General features: G+C 41.7%; 1 protein-coding gene across 4 annotated transcripts in view; it reads left to right on the plus strand.

Annotated features, from left to right (window-relative positions):
* Positions 1-21855, plus strand: part of PTER (phosphotriesterase related) — an 82098-nt gene that overhangs the window by 11792 nt on the left and 48451 nt on the right. Inside the window, exon 1 of one of the 4 annotated variants that reach the window (XM_017869186.1) lies at positions 19892-20047. The exons of the other annotated variants lie outside the window; for them this stretch is intronic. The gene's annotated coding sequence lies outside the window, so the exon portion shown is untranslated. Of the gene's footprint in view, positions 1-19891; positions 20048-21855 lie in introns of those variants that run through there. 4 annotated transcript variants of the gene reach the window in all.

The following is a 21855-nucleotide window of genomic DNA, read 5'->3' on the forward strand; positions in this document are numbered from 1 at the left end:
GGGAGAGTCTTATCTCTGTAGACAAAGGGCTCAAATTGTGGAAAATCAGACACAAGCTCTTATCATGTGAGTGGCTGACCTGCAATGAAAGGTGGAGCTCAGTCTCATTAGATGTCTGCTGTCAAAGTGAGGGCATTGACTGGAAAAGAATGGGACCCAGCAACTTGGAATGGGGACGTGTGGGAAGACCCAGATGAAACTGGGGACACTGAGCTTGTAAACTCTTATGAGCCTTTTTTTTTTTTTACCAGAGGAAACAGCTTTCCCATCCCCAGTGGTGGCAACATTCCCTCTTCTACCCATGCTGCCAACAGCCTTTCCCCCTTTGTCTGAGGAGATTAACGATGCACTACCTGAGGCAACAGTGATGATGGCCTCTCCTGAGGCAGTTGCCAGGCAAGACAATGTTGATTCTCCTCAGGACCCACTCTCAAAACCCATTTGCTTCTAGATATATAACTAGACTAAGGCCCTAGTAGGCCCCTAGAGATGAGGTTCAGAGTATGACCCACAAGGAGGTGCACTACACTACAAAAGAATTGCTTTAGTTTTCTGATTTATATAGGCAGAAATCTGGAGAACAAGCATGGGAATGGATATTAAGGGTGTGAGACAATGGTGGATGGAACATAAAGTTGGGTCATGCTGAACTTACTGATTTGGGCCCACTAAGCAGGGATTCTGCATTTAATGTTGCAACTCAGGGAGTTAGAAAAGGTTCTAATAGTTTATTTGTTTGGTTAGCTGAAATGTGGAACAAAAGATGACCCACTGTGTGTGAGCTAGAAATGCCAGATTTCCCTTGGTTTAGTGTAGAGGAAGGGATCCAAGGGCTTAGGGAGATTAAGATATTAGAGTGGATTAGTCACTTTAGACCTACCAATTTTCCAGCTGGAAGGGCCCAGAAGATGTCCTTCACCAATACCTTGTGAAAAAGATTTGTGAGAGGAGCACCTGCATCCTTGAAGAGCTCTGTGATTGCTCTTCTTTGTATGCCAGATCTTACAGTGGGAACCACAGTCACTCAACTACAAAATTTAAGTGCAGTGGGAATAATTGGATCCCAAGGTGGCAGAGGCCAAGTGGCAACACTCAACCATCAAAGACAAGGTGGGCATCGTTACCATAATGGACAGCAGAAGCAAAGAGGCGGAGGTTGCAGTGAGCCAAGATTGCGCCACTGCATTGTAGCCTGGGTGACAGAGTGAGTGAGACTCCATCTAAAAAAAAAGAAAATTATTGTTGAAACCCTTATCCAAGAGTAGCTGGAAGAGCATCTTTTAATAGAGTTTTAGCTCAGGTCTGACTGACAGTGGGTCCAGTGGGTCCCAGGACTCATCATGTGGTCATTTCCCTAGTGCCAGAATGCATAATTGGCATAAACATATTTAGCGCCTGGCAGAACCCCCACAGTGGCTCTCTGACTGGTAGAGTGAGGGCTACTATGCTGGGAAAGGCCAAATAGAAGCCATTAGGGCTGCCTCTACCTAGAAAAATAGTAAATCAAAAACAGTATCACATCCCTGGAGGGACTGCAGAGATTAGTGCCACCATGAAGGACTTGAAAGACGCAAGGGTAGTGATTCCCACCACATCCCTGTTCAACTCTCCTATTTGGCCTGTGCAGAAGATAGATGGATCTTGGAGAATGACAGTGGATTATTGTAAGCTTAACCAAGTGGTGACTCCTAAGAGCCCCTGATAAACCACTGGTGTAAGTCCAAGAGTCCAAAAGCTGAAGAACTTGGAGTCTAATGTTTGAGGGCAGAAAGCCTCCAGCACAGGAGAAAGATGAAGTCCAGAAGGCTCAGCAAGCCTGTTGTTTCATCTTCTCCTGCCTGCTTTACTTTAGCCACACTGGCAGCTGCTTAGATGGTGCCCACCCAGATTGAAGCTGGGTCTGCCACTCCCTGTCCACTGACTCAAATGTTAATCTCCTTTGCCAACACCCTCACAGACATACTCAGGAACTATACTTTGCATCCTTCAATCCAATCAAGTTGACACTCAATATTAACCATCACAAGGTTTAAGAGTTAAAACTGGATAATAGGCCGGGCATGGTGGCTCACGCCTGTAGTCCTAGCATTTTGAGAGGCCAAGGCGGGTGGATCACTTGAGATCAGGAGTTCGAGACCAGCTTGGCCAACATTACAAAACCCTGTGTCTACTAAAAATACAAAAAAAAGTAGCTGGATGTGGTGGTGCGCTCCTGTAATCCCAGCTACTCAGGAGGCTGAGGCAGGAGAATCGCTTGAACCCGGGAGGCAGAGGTTGCAGTAAGCCCAGATTAGGCACAATCTCAAAAATAAGTAAATAAAATTGGATGATAGCTTTCTCTGCCTAATTAGAAGTCAAAGCTATATATCTGATGTGTTGGGAGGGTTATTACTCCCCAGAAAAGGAGTTAGTCCTTTAACAGATGAAATAAAATGAATTCATTACAAGACACTGTGGAGATGTTGCTAAGCCCTTTAATTTTTGGAAACTCAGTATAATTTTCATCAGTTCTTGTGAAACTTGATTTATGCTTGTATCATCTTCCAGAGTGTTTGCTATGCCTGTATACTACCTTTACCACTAATTACTTAATAGTTTTTCTTTAAACCAATCCACTTTTTTACTTTAGCTCCATCCTAAACAGTAATATCTATGAAATCACAGGCTTACAATGTTGATTACTTTTTTTCTAAAACACATTAAAATAAATAAAAACTTGTTTAAAAAAGCTTCAAATGCCCATATATCACCTAAAATCAGTTTGAACCACCAGTGGGATATATATAATTTATATAAATACACACACACACACACACACACACACACACACACACACATCACCCAGGCTGGAGTGCAGTGGTGTGATCTCGGCTCATTGCAACCTCCGCCTCTCAGGCTCAAGCAGTTCTCTTGCCTCAGCCTCCCGAGTAGCTAGGACCAAAGGTGTGCACAACCACACTCAGCTAATTTTTGTATTTTTAGTAGAGGTGGGGTTTTACTATGTTGGTCAGGCTGGTCCTGAACTCCTGACATCAAGTAATCCATCTGCCTAAGCCTCCCACCGTGCTGAGATTTACAGGCTTGAACTCCTGTGCCCAGCTATGACTTTTTGTTTTCTCTCCTCTTCCTCCTCCTCCTCCTTCTTCCTCTTCTTCTTCCTTCTTCTCTTGCTGCTGCTGCTGCTGGTTCTCCTTCTTCTCCTTCCACTTCTGCTTCTTCCTCATTTATTATTATTGTTATTATTATTTTGAGACAGTGTCTTGCTCTGTCACCCAGGCTGGAGTGTGGTGGCATGATCTTGGCTCACTGCAATCTTTGCCACCCAGGTTCAAGTGATTCTCCTGCCTCAGCCTCCCAAATAGGTGGGATTACAGGCATGCCCTCACACCCGGCTAATTTTTGTACTTTTTTAGAGATGGAGTTTCACCATATTGCCCAGGCTAATCTCAAATTCCTGACCTCAAGTGATCTGCCTGCCTCAGCCTCCCAAATTACTGGGATTACAGGCGTGAGCCACTGTGTCCAGCGATTTCTTCTTATTTTTTATAATAGAGGTGAGGTCTCACTATGTTGCCCAGGTGGGGTCTCACTATGTGGCCCAGGCTGATCTTGAATTCCTGGGCTCAGGCGATTCTTCTGCCTCAGCCTCCCAAAGTGCTGGGATTATAGGCGTGAGCCACTGCACCTGGCCAGGTTATCGATTTTTTTTTTTTTAAACACTTATTTCACCATCCACTAAAGAATAAAATTATTCCTGGTTAAGTGGGCACAAAAGTTTCAGAGTAGTTTCTGTAGTTGTGTTGTAATTATTGGAAACTAAAAACTGTGTGTATATATAGACACACACACATATATGTGTATATATTATATATATATATATACACACACACACATATATACGCATATGCCTAGATAGTGGATTTTATAAACTTTTGTTTGGGCTATAGCCAACCGTTTTCAGTTGCTTAGGCAGTCAGCATCATGTATCTGAGGGCTACTATAAAGACACCATTATTTTATTCTTGTGCCTCTATTCTTACTCACAAGCAGTATGAAGAATGGTAATAAATAAATAACAATCTGGAACTTCTGGGTTGTGAGGTATTTTTATTTCATGCATCTGTTTGTAATAATCTGTTGTTTATACTAAGTTTATAGTAAAGTAAATACTGGAATATGGTTCATTTAAGTATGGTTTGCCTAATGGGACATTAGAGAAAGAATTCATATTGAGAAAGATATCAATAGGTTTCACATTCCTTGTAACAAAATGGTCTGTCTGATTTTCTACTATACATATATCCCTACCTCGTTTAATGTTTAAACAGATGTGAACAAATGGAGAAGTTCTGGAGAGGTCATTTACAGCCCATGTAACATCTCTCCACATAGACCATTACAACTTGTATCTGGAAGGAAGCTTAGAAATCACTTTGTTCAACTCCCTTGTTTTATTAATGAGAAAACCGAGGTCCTCAGACTAAGTGGCCCAAATACATGCTCCTGGAATATCAGCTTTGTCACATTTTTGCAGTTGGTAAACTTTTAGCTTTTCTTCCTCTTGGGGAAATAGTGATATGTTCAGAAAGCATTATGTCATCCCATCTGTGTCCATTTTTTTGTAGGGGAGTCAATTTTTTGGGGGACAATGAAATAACATCCACTTTTATTTTAAATTACAGAAATTCCATGGTCACCCAACTCCACTTCTAAGCCATTTTTGAAATACAGTAAGTGAACATTAATTTTTGGTGGCACAGAAGATACTTTATAACTCCTGTTATTTGTATAAATACAAAATTAACCTGCCGAGCACGGTGGCTCATGCCTGTAATCCCAACACTTTGGTAGGCTGAGGTGGGTGGATTGCTTGAGGCCAGGAGTTCGAGACCAGCCTGGGCAACGTGGCAAAACTCCATCTCTACTAAAAATACAAAAAATTAGCCAGGTGTGGTGGTGCATGCCTGTAATCCCAGATACTTAGGAGGCTGAGGCATGAGAATTGCTTGAACCTGGGAGGCAGAGGTTGCAGTGAGCCAAGATCAGGCCATTACACTCCAGCCTGGGTAACAGAGTGAGACTGTCTCAAAAAAAAAAAAAAAAAAACCTATTGAATTAGAGAATTAGCCTATTGAATCAGGAATTATTTATGTTTCTAATATACTTAAACAAGAGAGGAAAACATATTTTTCTAAGCAATGTCAAGATATACATAATAAATATAATTTCCATTTTATGGCAAGTAAGTATACATACATTTAAACATTCCAAGTTCTTGATTTTAATCTATAATTATGTCTAATAACAATAAGTAATAGAATAATAAATACTAATGTATAATAAACTGATAAATAATAAGTACTATATAGTAGTGAAATAATAAAAACTGATAATCAAATGTAATAAAAGAACATTTTCATTTTAATGCATAATGAAAACTGCATGAAATAAGTTACCTAAAGAATAAGCTGGCCAGGTACAGTGGTTCATGCCTGTGATCCCAGCACTTTGAGAAGCCAAGGCAGGTGAATCACTTATGCCCAGGAGTTGAAGACCAGCCTGGGACACATGGTGAAACCCTGTCTCTACAAAACATACACAAATTATCTGGGCATGGTGATACACACCTGTAGCCCCAGGTATTAGGGAGGCTGCAGTAGACGGATCGCTTGAGCCTGGGAGTCGGGGGTTGCAGTGAGCTATAATCATGCCACTGCACTCCAGTCTGGGTGACAGAGAGAGACCCTGTCTCAAAACAAAACAAAACACAAAGAATAAGTAGAGCTGTTCTCCTGAAGCATCAGACCAAGGGCCAGAAAAAAAAGAAACTTCTATGCAGAAAAGCACTGCCCAGGCCCTAATAGTTTCTTTGGATTGCTTTCTATAGTTGCAACCGTGGTATAAAACGATTATCATGTGTCAATGACAAACAAATTAACAGGTACAGTGACACATGCCTGCAATCCCAACTCTTTGGGAGACTGAGTCAGGAGGATTGTTTGAGCCCAGGAGTTTGAAACCAGCCTGGGCAACATATCAATACCTCATCTCTACTAAAAACAAAAAAATGAGTGAAGTGAGATGGCATATTTCTGTGGTCCCAGCTACTCAGGAGGCTGAGCGAGGTGGATCACTTGTACCTGGGAGGCTGAAGCTGCAGTGAGCCACGATCATGCCACTGCACTCTAGGCTGGGCAACAGAGCGAGACCCTCTCAAGAAATGAAAAGAACAAGCCAAGAAGTAAAGGTTTAACTTCATCTGTTACCTAAACAAGAACTCAAGAATAGCATAGCAAGTGCCACAGAGACTTTACCTATGAAGGTAAAAATAATTTCAAAGGAAGGACAGCTAATTTTGTTTTTGTAATAGGTTTATGCTGGATTGCTCCACAGCTTGCTGGTAAAAGTCACTTTGAGCACTTAGAGAACACATCTTTATCCTTAGTGTGTTCCAATTTAAAAAGTGTTATTACTTCTTTTTTTGAAACCGAGCCTCCAAGTAGTTCTGAGGTCTCCCAGGCCAACAGAAACTGAGACAGGGAGAATGAGCAACCATTATCCCCAGAATGCTGTGATTTGCCATAACCAAGAAGGCAAGTGAGTTCTCACAGTACAAAAGACATTGCCAGTTGTTAATTCTTCTGTTAATGCCACCAGAGAGTACATATTCTAAATCTGTTCACCTGTGTTTTCAGACTCAAAGCAGCTCTAAAACATGTACATTCTTTCCAGTCAAGTTCATTTATCCATCCATCCATAAACATTTACAGAATCCTGCTATGGGCCATCCATTGTGCTAAATGCTGTCTGTAATGCTGTTCTCACTTAAACATTGAGCAGAGATGATTCTTTAAGAGTTATGATAATCCTTTTGTAGTTCTCCCGTGGTGTCCCCAGAGAATGCCAGGAGATTAGAGGCCCCTCAAAAGAACACAATATCCTGCCAGTCTCTGCAGTGTGCCTCATTTGTCATTGACACGGGATAGTCATTTTACACCATTGTTGCAACTATGAAAAGCAAACCAAGGAGACTCTTGGAAGCTAGGCAATGCTTTCAGCATAGGAGTTTCCTTTTTTCTGGCTCTTGGTCTCAGGCTTCAGAAGAACAGCTCTGCTCATTCTTCTGTTAGCAATAAAGAACAGGGTCCCACCTTCCATTCTCTCCACTGAAAGCAGTAGAGGTACCCACAGAGGAGAAGAATTCCGCGCATTACCTGTTCTTGCTCCCTTCTTGGATAGGGCTGTGGCTGTGTCCATTGCTAGTGTCTGGTGGCTGATGTGGTTTGGCTGCGTCCCCATCCAAATCTCATCTTGAATTGTAGCTCCCATAACTTCCCCTGTTGTGGGAGGGACATGGTGGGAGATAACTGAATAACGGGGGCAGTTTCCCGTATGCTGTTCTCGTAGTAGTGAATAAGTCTCACGAGATCTGATGATTTTATAAGGGATTTCCCCTTTCACTTGGCTCTCTCATTCTGTCTTGCCTGCCGCCATGATTGTGAGGCCTTTCTAGCTACGTGCAACTGTGAGTCCATTAAACCTCTTTTTTTTAAATAAATTACCCAGTCTCGGTTATGTCTTTATCAGCAGCTTGGAAACAGCCTTCCTTCTTCCCAGAGTCCCTGAGTTAGTGAATACAAAGACTTCAGTCAGTTACATGCGCTTCATTTCTGCCTCATAGTCATTATCTTTGATACATTTAACCCTTTAGTTGATTATTAAGCATTTCTTCTTTAGGAAAGCCTTGTTTAATTACTCTCACTGCTATGTAATGCCAGTTACTTCAAAGTACTTTGTTTTTGTTTTGTTGAGACAGAGTCTTACTCTGTCACCCAGGCTGGAGTGCAGTGGTGCGATCTTGGCTCACTGCAATCTCCGCATCCCAGGTTCAAACGATTCTCCTGCCTCAGCCTCCCCAGTAACTGGGACTAGAGGTGCACGCCACCACAGCCAGCTAATTTTTGTATTTTTAGTAGAGACGATATTTCACCATGTTGGCCAGGCTAGTCTCAACTCCCAGCCTCAGGTGATCCAACCGCCTTGGCCTCCCAAAGTGCTGGAATTACAGGCATCTGCCACCATGCAGGACCCTCAAAGTACTTTATCGTAAGTGTATTCATTCCGTTTACCTACATGCTGTATAAAATTTGTTATAAACCTGATTAAATTGCAAACTCCTTGAAGACAGGCACCATGTCTGCTTTTCCTATCTCTACAGCAGAGAGGGTCTGACCCAATTTATTACTGTTGTATGAACTGTCAGCAAACAAAAAGAAAAATGAAACAAAAGAAGCCCTAATATCTTGTGGAAGAACCTTGTATTCAATTAAGGATTGTAGGAAGACCTGACTGCAAAGTGGATTGACCTTTTGAGAAGTGAAATGCTTTACTGCTGCCCAGCACTTTTTTTTTTAAGCTTTCATATCACAACAACTTGGCTCCATCACTATTAATCTTCTATGGTAATGCAGTGACAATGAGATGATTTCTCTGGAGAATCTATGCTAATACTATTAAAATGCTCTTACAATGTCAAAATGATTGCAGTGTATGCATGTGGGGACTGTGCTTATGCGATTATGATATTATAGTGATGGGCGATTACCATAGGAAACTACTAATTCAACCCTGCAGGGACTTGTATTATGAAGCCATTATAACATGAGATTATAATGACACAATAACTTGGATGCACATTTGTGATGTGAAAAGCAAAAGCTAATTTGAATGCAAGTCATATTTCCATCAAATTGTAATTAAACACTGAAAGCAATGCGTGTTTAAATTTGAGACAGAGACATGCAATCCGTAAATGAAAGTTGTGGGGAAGGAGTGTATGGCGAGTGTAAGCTTAGAATAGTGTCAAGGTACCATTTGCAACTCTGCCCTTTGGTATTTACTGGGTGTGAAAGCTGTCACCGACGGTGCTTCTCCAGATTTTCTCCCTCTCTGCTGGTCCTCTAAAGCAGCCAAAAACAGTACCAAGACACAAGAAGTGTGGGGCCAATTTCCGTTCCTATCACAACCGCTAACATTGACAGTCTTTCTGTTTCATTTTTGAAGTAGGCATGAAGCACCTTACCTCCCTCAAGACGAGAGACTAAAGCAAAGTTTCTTCCATGAAAAATAACCTTTTTTATATGCAACAAAATTACTCCATATTCAAAATCAGACAGAACAGATAAGTGCAAAGGGAAAAAAGATTTTAAAATCTTTAAAATTCTACTCCCAGAGATGACCTGTATTAGCATCTCTGGGTATTTTCTTTCAGACTGTTCTCCATGCATAATATCAATGTATTTTTCTTCAAAAATTTGCAATTCTTACAGCACCTTTTAAAACGCTACTTAGTAAAGGCCGGCGCGTGGTGGCTCAAGCCTGTAATCCCAGCACTTTGGGAGGCCGAGACGGGCAGGATCACGAGGTCCCAGGAGATGAGACCCATCCTGTGCTAACAGGTGAAACCCCGTCTCTACTAAAAAATACAAAAAAACTAAGCCTGGGCAGAAAAAGTAAAAGGAAAAAAAAAAAAAGAGGCGAGGTGGCGGGCGCCTGTAGTCCCAGCTACTCGGGAGGCTGAGGCAGGAGAAAATGGCGTGAACCCGGGAAGGCGGAGCTTGCAGTTGAGCTGAGATCGGCCACTGCCAACTAACAGCCTGGGCGGCAGAGCGAGAACTCCGCCTCCCAAAAAAAAAAAAAAAAAAAAAAAAAAAAAAAAAAAAAACCTACTTAAGTGAGTCTTCTCACCCCTTCCAGTTGCAAGATCTATTTCTTATCCAAGAGATTCCAGCTGATAATTTTGTTTGTTTTTTGAAGGTCAGCTCGAGCTGGACGATTTCACGTGTCACTTGGACAAATATATTTTACTATTAAAGAATCATACTTGGAAAGGTTTATACTCTGCATATGTCAGTTACAGGATGGGTCTATAGTAAATTCTTCAGATTCTACTAGCAGTACTATCGCTACTCCACATTTGTCTCTGTTTAAGGAATCAATGGGGTCTTTGAGAAATCATAGGGCTCTAATTTGTTCTCAAACTGGTAATTATTGTATGGTTTAGATAACCATAGATTATTTTTTAAAAACTAGGAACATTTAGGAACTACAGAACTTGTTAGCTACACCCCTGCATCTGCTAGTTTAGATGTTCTAAGGTTACACAGCAGCTCGTATGTATTCCCTCCTAATTATGACTCAAAGTAGTTACAGCTCCTTGGTTTAAATATAGTTGAGTTTTTGTTATTATTATTATTATTATTATTTTTATTTTTTTTTTTTGAGGCGGAGTCTCGCTCTGTCGCCCGGACTGGAGTGCAGTGGCCGGATCTCAGCTCACTGCAAGCTCCGCCTCCCGGGTTTACGCCATTCTCCTGCCTCAGCCTCCCCAGTAGCTGGGACTACAGGCGCCCGCCACCTCGCCCAGCTAGTTTTTTTGTATTTTAGTAGAGGTGGGGTTTCACCGTGTTAGCCAGGATGGTCTCGATCTCCTGACCTCGTGATCCGCCCGTCTCGGCCTCCCAAAGTGCTGGGATTACAGGCTTGAGCCACCGCGCCCGGCCGAGTTTTTGTTATTAAGTATATGCTTTGCACTTAGATATGCTGTATATTTCAGAGTTATTTATTTGCTTGTTTACTTATTTGAGACCGAGTTTTGCTGTCCTTACCTAGGCTGGGATGCAATGGCGCAATCTCGACTCACCACAACCTCCACCTTCTGGGTTCAAGCGAGTCTCCTGCCTCAGCCTCCCGAGTGGCCGGGATGACAGGCATGCACCACCATGCCTGGCTAAGTTTGTATTTTTAGTAGAGATGGAGTTTTTCCATGTTGGTCAGGCTGGTCTTGAACTCCCAACCTCAGGTGATTTGCCCTCCTTGGCCTCCCAAAGTGCTGGGATTACAGGTGGGGGCCGCTGCACCCGGCCCAGAGTTATTTTTATTACCCCTCTTGCAATGACCAAATGAAGAAGACAGTTTAAATTACTAGAGTCTTATTTTTCTAATTAGGAAAAGGAAAGCACACTGCAGTTAAAGGGCTTGCTTTGTGTCATGCAGTGAACAGTAGAATTGAGATTAGGTCTTCTGGTCCTAGGTTAGCATAGCTTCTTTTTTAGGCTAAGATGTGATGTCACTTTGGGTTAATACTTCCGTATTAATGGAGACAAGAATAACTATTTTTGATGTTCATAGTAAATACTTACACAGCTTAGTAAAACGAACGTTGGACAAGTTGAGAGACTGGGTTCTAGTTTAGGCTATCTGACCTCCCAAAGATTAAGGATTCCATTTTAGCATCTAAAATTGAAGTCATCAAATTAAATGATCTCCATCATTTATTCCAGCTCAAAAATTCTAAAATCAAATAGTATTGAACATTAATTGAAATGCAAATATTTTCATTTTAAGCATTATACATTTTAATATTTAATAACATTTTACCTACTTTAAAAACCATTAATCTAAATTCAAAACCAGTCCTCACTTGGATGACTTGTAATAATTTGATACTTTTAGCAGATTTGTAATTTGATTCAAACTTTCTTTTTTTGAGAAATTTATTAAATTATTAAAGTTGCAGATATAAAGTTGATCGAAAAGAGATGAAAATTACAGTCTTTTTTTTTTTTTTTTTAAATAGAATCTCACTCTGTTTCCCAGGCATCCTACTGCAACTTCCACCTCCCAGGTTCAAGAGAGTCTCCTGCCTTAGCCTCCCCATTAGCTGGGATTACAGGCACCCGCCACCACGCCTGGCTAATTTTTGTAATTTTGATAGAGACGGGTTTCACCATGTTGGCCAGGCTGGTCTCAAACTCCTCACTTCAGGTGATCCGCCCACTTCAGCCTCCCAAAGTGCTGGGATTACAGGCATGAGCCACTGTGCCTGACTGAAAATTACAGTCATTTGATATATCAGCAATATTGTTAAAGTACAGTTAAAACTACAGTGAAAGGAGATTTTTACTTACATAATTATATAAGTATATAGATAAATCATTGTGTCAAATAATATTTTATTTTATTTATTTATTTATTTTTTGAGATGGAGTCTCGCTGTGTCGCCCAGGCTGGAGTGCAGTGGTGCGATCTCGGCTCACTGCAAGCTCTGCCTCCCGGGTTCATGCCATTCTCCTGCCTCAGCCTCCCGAGTAGCTGGGACTACAGGCGCCTGCCACCACGCCCGGCTAATTTTTTTGTATTTTTAGTAGAGACGGGGTTTCACTGTGTTAGCTAGGATGGTCTCGATCTCCTGACCTCTTGATCCATCCACCTCAGCCTCCCAAAGTGTAATATTTTAAATACATGATTTTCTGTGAATTCTTAGGAAGCAGGTGATAGCAATGATTAAGGTGCTAAATTAAGCTATGGTGCTAGACAAACCTTTCTAAATATTTTAATGCAGCTTATTTTTATGGGGAAAATATATAAGCAAATTAAATTTAAGCAAATTAAATATAATTAAATTCCTTTTTACTTACGTATATAATTTTATATATAAATGAGTTAATTAAAATTTGTTATTTGATGGTAGAGATTTTTTCTATTTTACGTGGCTTTTCTCGAGAGAACTTAGAATTCAGTTAGAGTATTTTCTTGGCCATCTCAAAGACCGGGAAAGAGTGATTATTGCTCTATGACACATGTAGTCATTACAGATTTGCCCTTGACCCCATTGTAGTAAATCAGCTTTCAGGAGTTGAAATTTCCTGTTTGTTACCTTACTTTTAGTACATCAAATGCTAGTCTTTCCCCAAAACACTTCCCTGTCAGGTGCCACACTCTCTTAGGACTAGGCAAAATTTGTTACTTTGAATTCTTTCCTAGACCATTAATAAAGGCTACCTCTAAAGCAATTTTTTCAAACTTGGAGTTCCACAAACTCTCAACAAAATTTTGATTTTGTCTTTTCATTTTTATAATCATCAAACCATTTTAAGCATATTCTGAATCCATATCCCTATTTTATAACCATATATTGCCGTAGGGTTTCATTATATGCATTTCCATTACTTTTTAAGACTTGAGTGATACCAAATTACTACCTAAAATAACATTTATCTTTTTCATGACTTTTTTTTTTTTTCAAACTGGGGTCTCTGTTTTATTGGAAGCCATGGCTGTATTTCCTAGGACTTTTTTTTTTTTTTTTTTTTTTTTTTTTGAGATGAAGTCTCACTCTTGCCGCCCAGGCCAGAGTGCACTGGCATGATCTTGGCTCGCTGCAACCTCTGTCTCCGGGGTTCAAGCAATTCTCCTGCCTCAGCCTTCCAAGTACCTGGAATTACAGGCACCTGCCAATACGCCCGGATAATTTTTGTATTTTTAGTAGAGATGAGGTTTCCCCATGTTGGCCAGGCTAGTCTCGAACTCCTGACCTCAAGCAATCCGCCCACCTTGGCCTCCCAAAGTGCTGGGATTACAGGTGTGAGCTGTCACGCCCAGCCTTTTCCTAGGACTTTTTGAGAGGTAGTTAGATTGAGAGAGCAGTGGATAATCTGTCAAAGTGGTTTGCTTACTTTATTTATTTCCTTTATAAGAAGTACAGTTGGTTTACAAATTAAATCACATATGATGGCTGCATGTATATTTGTTTTTCTGAGTCTGACTTTAGGGTTTGTTTATACGAGTATCCTAAGGGTAGAACTAAGAGTTAAGACGTTGTGAGTTTTCTAGTCTTGGCAATTTTTCCAGCCCTGTGATTTGTACTGTCTTACACATAATCTGCTCTTTTTTTTTTTTTTTAGACAGAGTCTCGCTCTGTTGCCCAGGCTGGAGTGCAGTGATACAATCTCAGCACACTATAGCCTTTGGCTCCCAGGTTCAAGCGATTCTCCTGCCTCAGCCTCCTGAGTAGCTGGGATTACAGGCATGTACTATCATGCCTGGCTAATTTTTGTATTTTTAGTAGAGATGGAGTTTCATCGTGTAGGCCAGGCTGGTCTCAAACTCCTGGCCTCAAGTGATTCTGCCCGGCCACATAATCTACTCAACATTACCTCCTTAAGATTGATGCCTGCCGGGCATGGTGGGTCATGCCTGTAACCCCAGCACTTTGGGAGGCCAAGGCGGGTGGATCACAAGGTCAGGAGATTGAGACCATCCTGGCTAACATGGTGCAACCCCGTCTCTACTGAAAATACAAAAAATTAGCCAGGCATGTGGCATGCGCCTGTAGTCCCAGCTACTCGGGAGACTGAAGCAGTACAATCACTTGAACCTGGGAGGCAGAGGTTGCAGTGAGCTGAAATTGTGCCATTGCACTCCAGCCTAGACGACAGAGCGAGTCTCCGTCTTAAAAAAAAAAAGGAATAAAAAGACTGATGCTCACTTATCTCTCAAACTGAGGGAAAACTGGAGACAGAGGGAAGAACTCAGCCAAGCTCCTGATAAACCACTTACTTAAAGCTAAGAGATTATCATGATAAATGATAATTGGGATTATCATGATAAATTGGGATTCTTGTCCTGTGTTCTTTTATAAGAAACAGGCGATGCATATTTTTTTTTCTTTTTTTTTTGAGACCAAGTCTCACTCTTGTCACCCTGGCTGGAGTGCAATGGCACAATCTCGGCTAACTGCAACCTCTGCCTCTCGGGTTCAAGCAATTCTCCTGCCTCACCCTCCCGAGTACCTGGGATTACAGTCAGGTGCCACCATGCCCAGCTAATTTTTGTATTTTTAGTAGAGATGGGGTTTCACCATGTTGGCCAAGCTGGTCTTGAACTCCTGACCTCAGGTGATCCCCCCATCTTGGTTCCCAAACTGCTGGGATTACAGGCGTGAGTCACTGTGCCCAGCCAATGCATATTTTCTTTGGTGCACATTTTAGATGTTTATTAGTAAGTGTTGGTCAACTCCCAAAGGAGAAATCTCAGAGGCCATGGTTGTTTTCCTTTTTTTTTTTTTGAAACGGAGTCTCGCTCTGTCTCCCAGGCTGGAGTGCAGTGGCCGGATCTCAGCTCACTGCAAGCTCCGCCTCCCAGGTTCACGCCATTCTCCTGCCTCAGCCTCCCGAGTAGCTGGGACTACAGGCGCCCGCCACCTCGCCCGGCTAATTTTTTGTATTTTTTAGTAGAGACGGGGTTTCATCGTGTTAGCTAGGATGGTCTCGATCTCCTGACCTCGTGATCCGCCCGTCTCGGCCTCCCAAAGTGCTGGGATTACAGGCTTGAGCCACCGCGCCCGGCCTTGTTTTCCTATTTTTAAAGGTCTCCCACGGGATGCTTACGGAACCTATAGCAGTGGATTCTGCCTTTAGTGAAAGTGAAATATAGCTCATCATCCTTGTCTCAATAATAACCCCATTTCCTCATTGGCAAAATGGGAACAATGATAATAAATGTGGATTTCGTCTCAAAGTACATCCGATGGTCCGGTCTTCCACTGTTTTTGATGACTCACCTTCTGTTGATCCCTTACCTATTTCACCGGGACATTAGGAGATTTAATTAAAGTGTGTAGAGGATCTAAGCTCTTCAGAGAAACACACAGCATTATCATGGTAGATAACACTTCTGATCTTCCATAATCTCTTGAAGGTAATGAAACCAGCAATATAGAAAGCTGAGGCTTTAATATAGTCAGAGTTTTATGAAGACACATCCATACAATACTTCATTAGTAGTGGTCACCGTTGTGGGATTGAGAGTTCAGAATTCAATTCCTAGGAACTTTCTAATTGTTCTAAACATGTTGATGTAACTTTTTTCCTGTCAATACACACATTCGAGAGATCAGTTAAGTATTCAGGTCATACTGGTTTTACTCAACTTTGAAGGCTTTTCTATTTTGTTTTCAAACTGTGATTATTATAAGTTGGAGCAGAGGGGAAAAGAGTATTTATCCAGGTTTGTGTTTTCCCTGACAGACAGTCCTGCTTTTAAGATCCCTGAGGAACAAGGAAAATTACTTTTGTTTCCTGGCTCATCTCCTGGTCTCTGGTTTCTCCAGCTTTCAACCTGTACTCCAACTGCCTACTTAATGATCACCCTAATATAGTTCTCATCCTCTGGGTCAAGCCCTTGTGTCAGTATTTTTCACTGTAAGCTAATGTGCAACCTACAATGAGCCTTTATGGGATGCTTTAAAGTCTGGAAACATGATTCTCATTACTCATATCATCAGAATGTCTCTGTGACATGCCACCTCCTCCAGGAAGCCTTCTCATTCCTCTAGTATCAGTGAATGTCCATACCAATCTCACAGGGCACTTGCTTTGTACCTGTATCTGTCCATTTTCATGCTCCTGATAAAGATATACCTAAGAATGGGTAATTTATAAGGAAACGAGGTTTAATTGACTCACTGTTCCACATGGCTGGGGAGTCCTCACGATCATGGCAGAAGGGAAGGAGGAGCCAAGTCACATCTTACATGGCAGCAGGGAAGAGAGAACTTGTGCAGGGGAACTCCTCTTTATAAAACCATCAGATCTCGTGAGACTTAAACACTGTCACGAGAACAGCATGAGAAAGACCCACCCCCATGATTCAGTTACCTCCCCCGGGTCCTTCCATGACACATGGGAATTGTGGGAGCTACAATTCAAGATAAGATTTGGGTGAGGACATGGCCAAGCCATATCAGTACCTCTCTCCTAGCATTTACTGCACTCTGCTTTGTATCATAAATATCCTATTAATATATAAAACAATGAGTGTCTCATTACTTACTATGTGTGTGCCAGGCACTGTGTTGGTGGCTCCTCTCTTATGGCCAGGATTGTTTCTTTTTCATCTTTGTTTTCCTGCAAATCTTCTGTTGGAGTTAGTAGATCCTCAGCAAACATTTGCTACATTACATTGAAATGTATGCAGGTGAAATTAGCACATGTTTGGAAAGCTGATTTCCTTGCATTCCCTTCCTATGCCCTGAGAACTTAAGACCCCCCTCAGATCTGTAAATCAAAGCAGCTTTTCTTAATATTTCAGGAAGCTTAAAGATCATTGGTCACAAGCCTATAAAAAGGACATAATGCCAATGAAAACGTAGGTTTGCTTGTGGCTGAAATTACATTCCATCAATGTGGAATTGAAGGTGGATAGAACGGAAGTAAATATTTGCTCATTGGTTGAGCAGACATTTATTGAGCATCGTACTCTGTGCAGTCGCTGTTTGTATTAGTTTGTTCTCACACTGCTATAAATATACTACCCAAGTCTGGGTAATTTGTAATAGCAAAGAGGTTTAATTGACTCATAGTTCCGCATGGCTGGGGAGGCCTCAGGAAACATACAATTATGGTGGAAGGGGAGTCAGCCATGTCTTACATGGTAGCAGGAGAGACAGAGGGTGAGTAAGAGCAGGGAAAACTGCATCATAAAACCAGATCATCTCATGAGAACCCACTCACTATCATGAGAACAGCATGGGGAAAACCGTCCCCATGATCCAGTCACCTCCCATCTCTTCCCTCCCTCAATATGTAGGGATGATGGAGATTACAATTTGAGATGAGATTTGGGTGGGGACACAGAGCCAAACCATATCACTGTTATAGCTTAGAGTTGCACATACTGTTCCAAATATGGGAATGGAGTTAGTTATCAAAACAAAATCTAGTTACAAGTGCAGCTCTCCCTTTCATTGGTTATGGTGTTGAGTTTCCCAGACAGGTGTCCAGGCCGGCAGCAGACCAGAGCAAGGCAAGGGCTAGAGTCAGAGTGGAAGTCTCTGAGCTCCTTGCTGGTGTCTGACAGACCCTTTTCTGTTATGACTACCTTTTTTTTTTACACCTAACAGGCTAGGTTAGACCATCTAAAAACATGTACCTGCACTGATTCTTTGTTTGTTTGAGACAGAATCTTGCTCTGTCACCCAGGTTGCAGTGCAGTGGCACCATCTCAGCTCACTGAAACCTCCGCCTCCCCCGTTCAAGTGATTCTCGTGACTCAGCCTCCCAAGTAGCTGGGATTACAAGCAGATGGCACCACGCCCAGCTAATTTTTGTATTGTTAGTAGAGATGGGGTCTCGCCATGTTGGCCAGGCTGGTGTCAAACTCCTGGCCTCAAGTGATCCGCCTGTCTCTGCCTCCTGAAGTGCTGGAATTACAGGCATGAGCCACTGCACCTGGCCTGATTCTTTTGAACTCTGGATTAGCAAAACATAGTATTGTTATTTGTGCAACTGAATCACACAGCCTTTCTGTGATTCAAAGTTTATTTAAAAATTAAACGGCCTTAGAAAGAAATTCCTGCGGGTGGTCCATACATCTAAAACATTTGCCTAAGAGCCATTATCCAGGTTTACTTTTCATAAAGGAAGACTTACGGCCATGAATCACCTGCAGTAATTTTACTAAGTATTTTTAGTTTTCTGATTTTCAGTTGACTTCCACCAATGCAGATAGGAAATGTCTTTGGAGATGAAGTCACTTGCTGTTAGTTTTTATATGCTCAAGATTCTGGTTCTTACACTACTCTAACCTTTCCCATGGTTTTGCTTTTTGTGGTTTCTGTTACCCGTAGTCAACCAGTCTGAAAATATTAAGATATTTTAAGACGCAGAGAGAGAGAGGAGAGAAACCTCATTCATGTAAGTTTTATTCCAGCATATTGTTATAGTTCTTCTATTTTATTATTAGTTATTGTTAATCTTTTACTGTGCCTAATTTATAAATTAAAGTTTATCATAAGTATGTATATATGGGGAAAAAAAACATAGTCTCTACAGGGTTAGGTACTATTTGCGGTTTCATGCGTCCACTGGGGACCCTGGAACAGATTTTCTGTGGATAAGAGGGCACTACTGTGGATAGTAAGGGAAAGTTAAAAAAAACAAAAACAAAAACAAACAAGTCCAAAACAAAACAAAACAAAAGGCTATGTATTCCTATGTAGTTGGGTAAAGAAGAAGAATCTAAAATAGCACATTTGCTGCCAGGCACAGTGACTCATGCCTGTAATCCTGGCACTTTGGGAGGCTGAGGCAGGCGCATCACCTGAGGTCAGGAGTTCGAGACCAGCCTGACCAACATGGTGAAACCCTCTCTCTACTAAAAATACAAAAATTAGCCAGGTGTGGTGGATGGGTGCCTGTAATCCCACCTACTCAGGAGGCTGAGGCAGGGGAATTGCTTGAACCCGGAAGGTGGAGGTTGCATTGTGCAGTTGCACTCCAGCCTAGGTGACATGAGTAAAACTCCGTCTCAAAAAGTAATAATAGTAAAATAAAATAGTGTATTTGCTGCCTTCTGATAACTTGGAGTGTGAAGATACAGGAAAGTTGAAAAAACAAACCTGGCTTCAAAATCCAGAGCCCAAACACTTTTGGAAAAACATTTTCCATGCTTTTAATAATTTTTAGCTCTTCCGATTTGAGAAAATAATGTGATATTCCATAAAAGGGCTGTGCTGTGATCTCAGAATTATCTATTGTCAGAAATATATTGAATAAAGATTCCAGGAAAATGGCCAGGCATGGTGGCTTATGCCTGTAATCCCAGCACTTTGGGAGGCAGAGGAGGGCGGATCACTTTAGGTCAGGAGTTTGAGACCAGCCTGGCCAACACGGCAAAACCCTGTCTCTACTAAAAATACAAAAATTATCCGAGTGTGGTGGCAGACACCTGTATCCCAGCTACTCAGAAGGCCGAGGCAGGAGAATCACTTGAACTCGGGAGGCGGAGGTTGCAGTGAGCCAAGATCAAGCCGCTGTACTCCAGCCTGAGTGACAGAGCAAAACTCCATCTCAAAACAAAAAAGATTCCAGAAAAATGTTTAGCTCTTTTTTTTTTTAAATGACTTTTAACCTCTATTAACTACACATTTATGTTGTTCTTTTCTAGTGCTAATTCCACTTCTATTTATAATTTCTTTGCTTCTGCTTTAATTTTTATTTTCTTACTTTATTATATGCTTCGTTTATGTAAGTTTCCTCAAACCCTTTGTGGATAAAGCTGGACTAAAACAAGCAAGCATCTAGATGTTCATTAAATACATATTATGTACCAGGCACCGCAGGGAACTGAGGACTGAGAGGCAAAGAAGATATGACTCACCCCAACGAACTCAAAGTCTGATGGAAAAGACATAAAACAGAAGAAGGTAGCTGGGTGCGGTGGTTAATGCCTATAATCCCAGTACTTTGGGGGCCACGGTGGGAGGATCCCTTGAGTCCAGGTGTTCAAAACCAGCCTGGACAACATAGGGAGACCCCTTTCTCTATAGAAAATAAAAAAAATAGTTGGGTGTGGCAACATGCCCTTGTAGTCCCAACTACTCGGGAGGCTGAGGTGGGAGGATCACTTGAGCCCAGGAGTTTGAGGCTGCAGTGAGCTATGATCATACCGCTGCACCCCAGCCTGAGTGACAGAGTGAGACCCTGTCTCTTTAAAAAAAAAAAAAAAAAAAAAAAAAAAAGCAAAAAAAAACAAAATCAGAAGAAGTGCATTATTAAGGTGAAACTTGAGGTGCTATGACAGTACCTAGAATTGACATCTTACCTGTATTGCCTGAGCAACAAGGAGGAACCACAGGACAGTCTTCTAGTTAGGAAGAGTACTGAAGGCTGAGTAGAAGTTGGCCAGGATTGGGAAAGGGTCAGGGAGGAGAGTGGGAGTGGGTTGGGTTCACAAGCTGAGAGCAGAGGCAGAAACCTGCTCAGAGACCTTGGGACGGGAGAAGATGTAAATTCCAGGAAAGGGCAGGCAAGTGCAGAGTGGGTTCACAGGGTACTATCAGACTCTATGTTCAGATTTGTTTTTTAAGGTTAGAAGACTCAGGGAGAGACATGTTCATGTCTGCATTTTAGAAAGAGCCGTGTATAGGCTTCCTAAGGTGGACTGGAAAGCGGAGAGATTGCCGAGAAGCTTTTACTGGAATCCATCTGTGAGGTGATGGTGGTTCCTGCTAAGATCGTGACTGTGAGAGGGAAGGGGAAGAGATGAACCGAAGAGCTATTAAAGTGGTGGAATTTACAGGATTTAGAAACTGAGTGGGTGTGGGTGAGGCAGGAGTCTTGGATGAAATCTGAGTTTGTTTTGTTTTCTTGTTTGTTCATTTCTGAGATTGTGAACATGACTCACTACAGCCTCGAGCCCAGGCTCTGGTGATCCTTTTGCCTCAGCCTCCTGTGTAGCTGGAACCACAGGTGCGTGCCAACACCCCTGACTAATTTTTGAATTTTTTTTCTAGAGATGAGGTCTCACTTTGTTGCCCAAGCTGATCACGAACTCCTGGGCTCAAGCAGTCCTCCTGCCTCAGGCTCCCAAAGTGGTGCTGGGATTATAGCATGAGCCACCGTGCCTGGCTTTTTTTTTTTTTTTTTTTTTTTTTTTTTTTTTTTTAATTTAAATAGGAGCATTTGTAGATGTTGCATCAGAGAGAATGTGGAAAATGTAGACATGTCATGTAAATTACCAAGTGCTGGGCTTTTAATTATCCAATAAGGTTGCATTCTATTTTGTCATTGTCGGCTAAACTAGTCTAATTAATCTTAACAGAACTCTATATGAAAAGCTGTTCGTAGTCAATATTTGCCTTTCTCTAAGCAGATTCAGGTTGGAATTGCAGCCTTTCAGTCCAGGAGCAAGTTTCTTGACTTTTCTTGGCCTCACTTTCCTCATAGAATATCAAGCCAGCAATGCATTCGTGAGAATTTGAGATGAGAGATGTAAAGTGCTTTAAGTAACACATAGGGGCTTAGTCAATGAACACAAGGCATGATTATTGATTCCCAGCCTCCAAGTGAGGCCAAGGGACTCTTACCTATCTTTGTATCTCCCATAGACCTTATCTGCCCCACATATCCTCTTACACTTATTAACTGCTTAATACATATTTATCAAATCCATAGTAACTTTTTATTTCATCTTGTTGAGGTTGTTTGCCTTCCATTAAAAAGGTTTCCTGGG

This window comes from Rhinopithecus bieti, unplaced genomic scaffold (genome assembly GCF_001698545.2).
Source record: "Rhinopithecus bieti isolate Rb0 unplaced genomic scaffold, ASM169854v2 scaffold_3043, whole genome shotgun sequence".
Classification (NCBI taxonomy): Eukaryota; Metazoa; Chordata; class Mammalia; order Primates; family Cercopithecidae; genus Rhinopithecus; species Rhinopithecus bieti.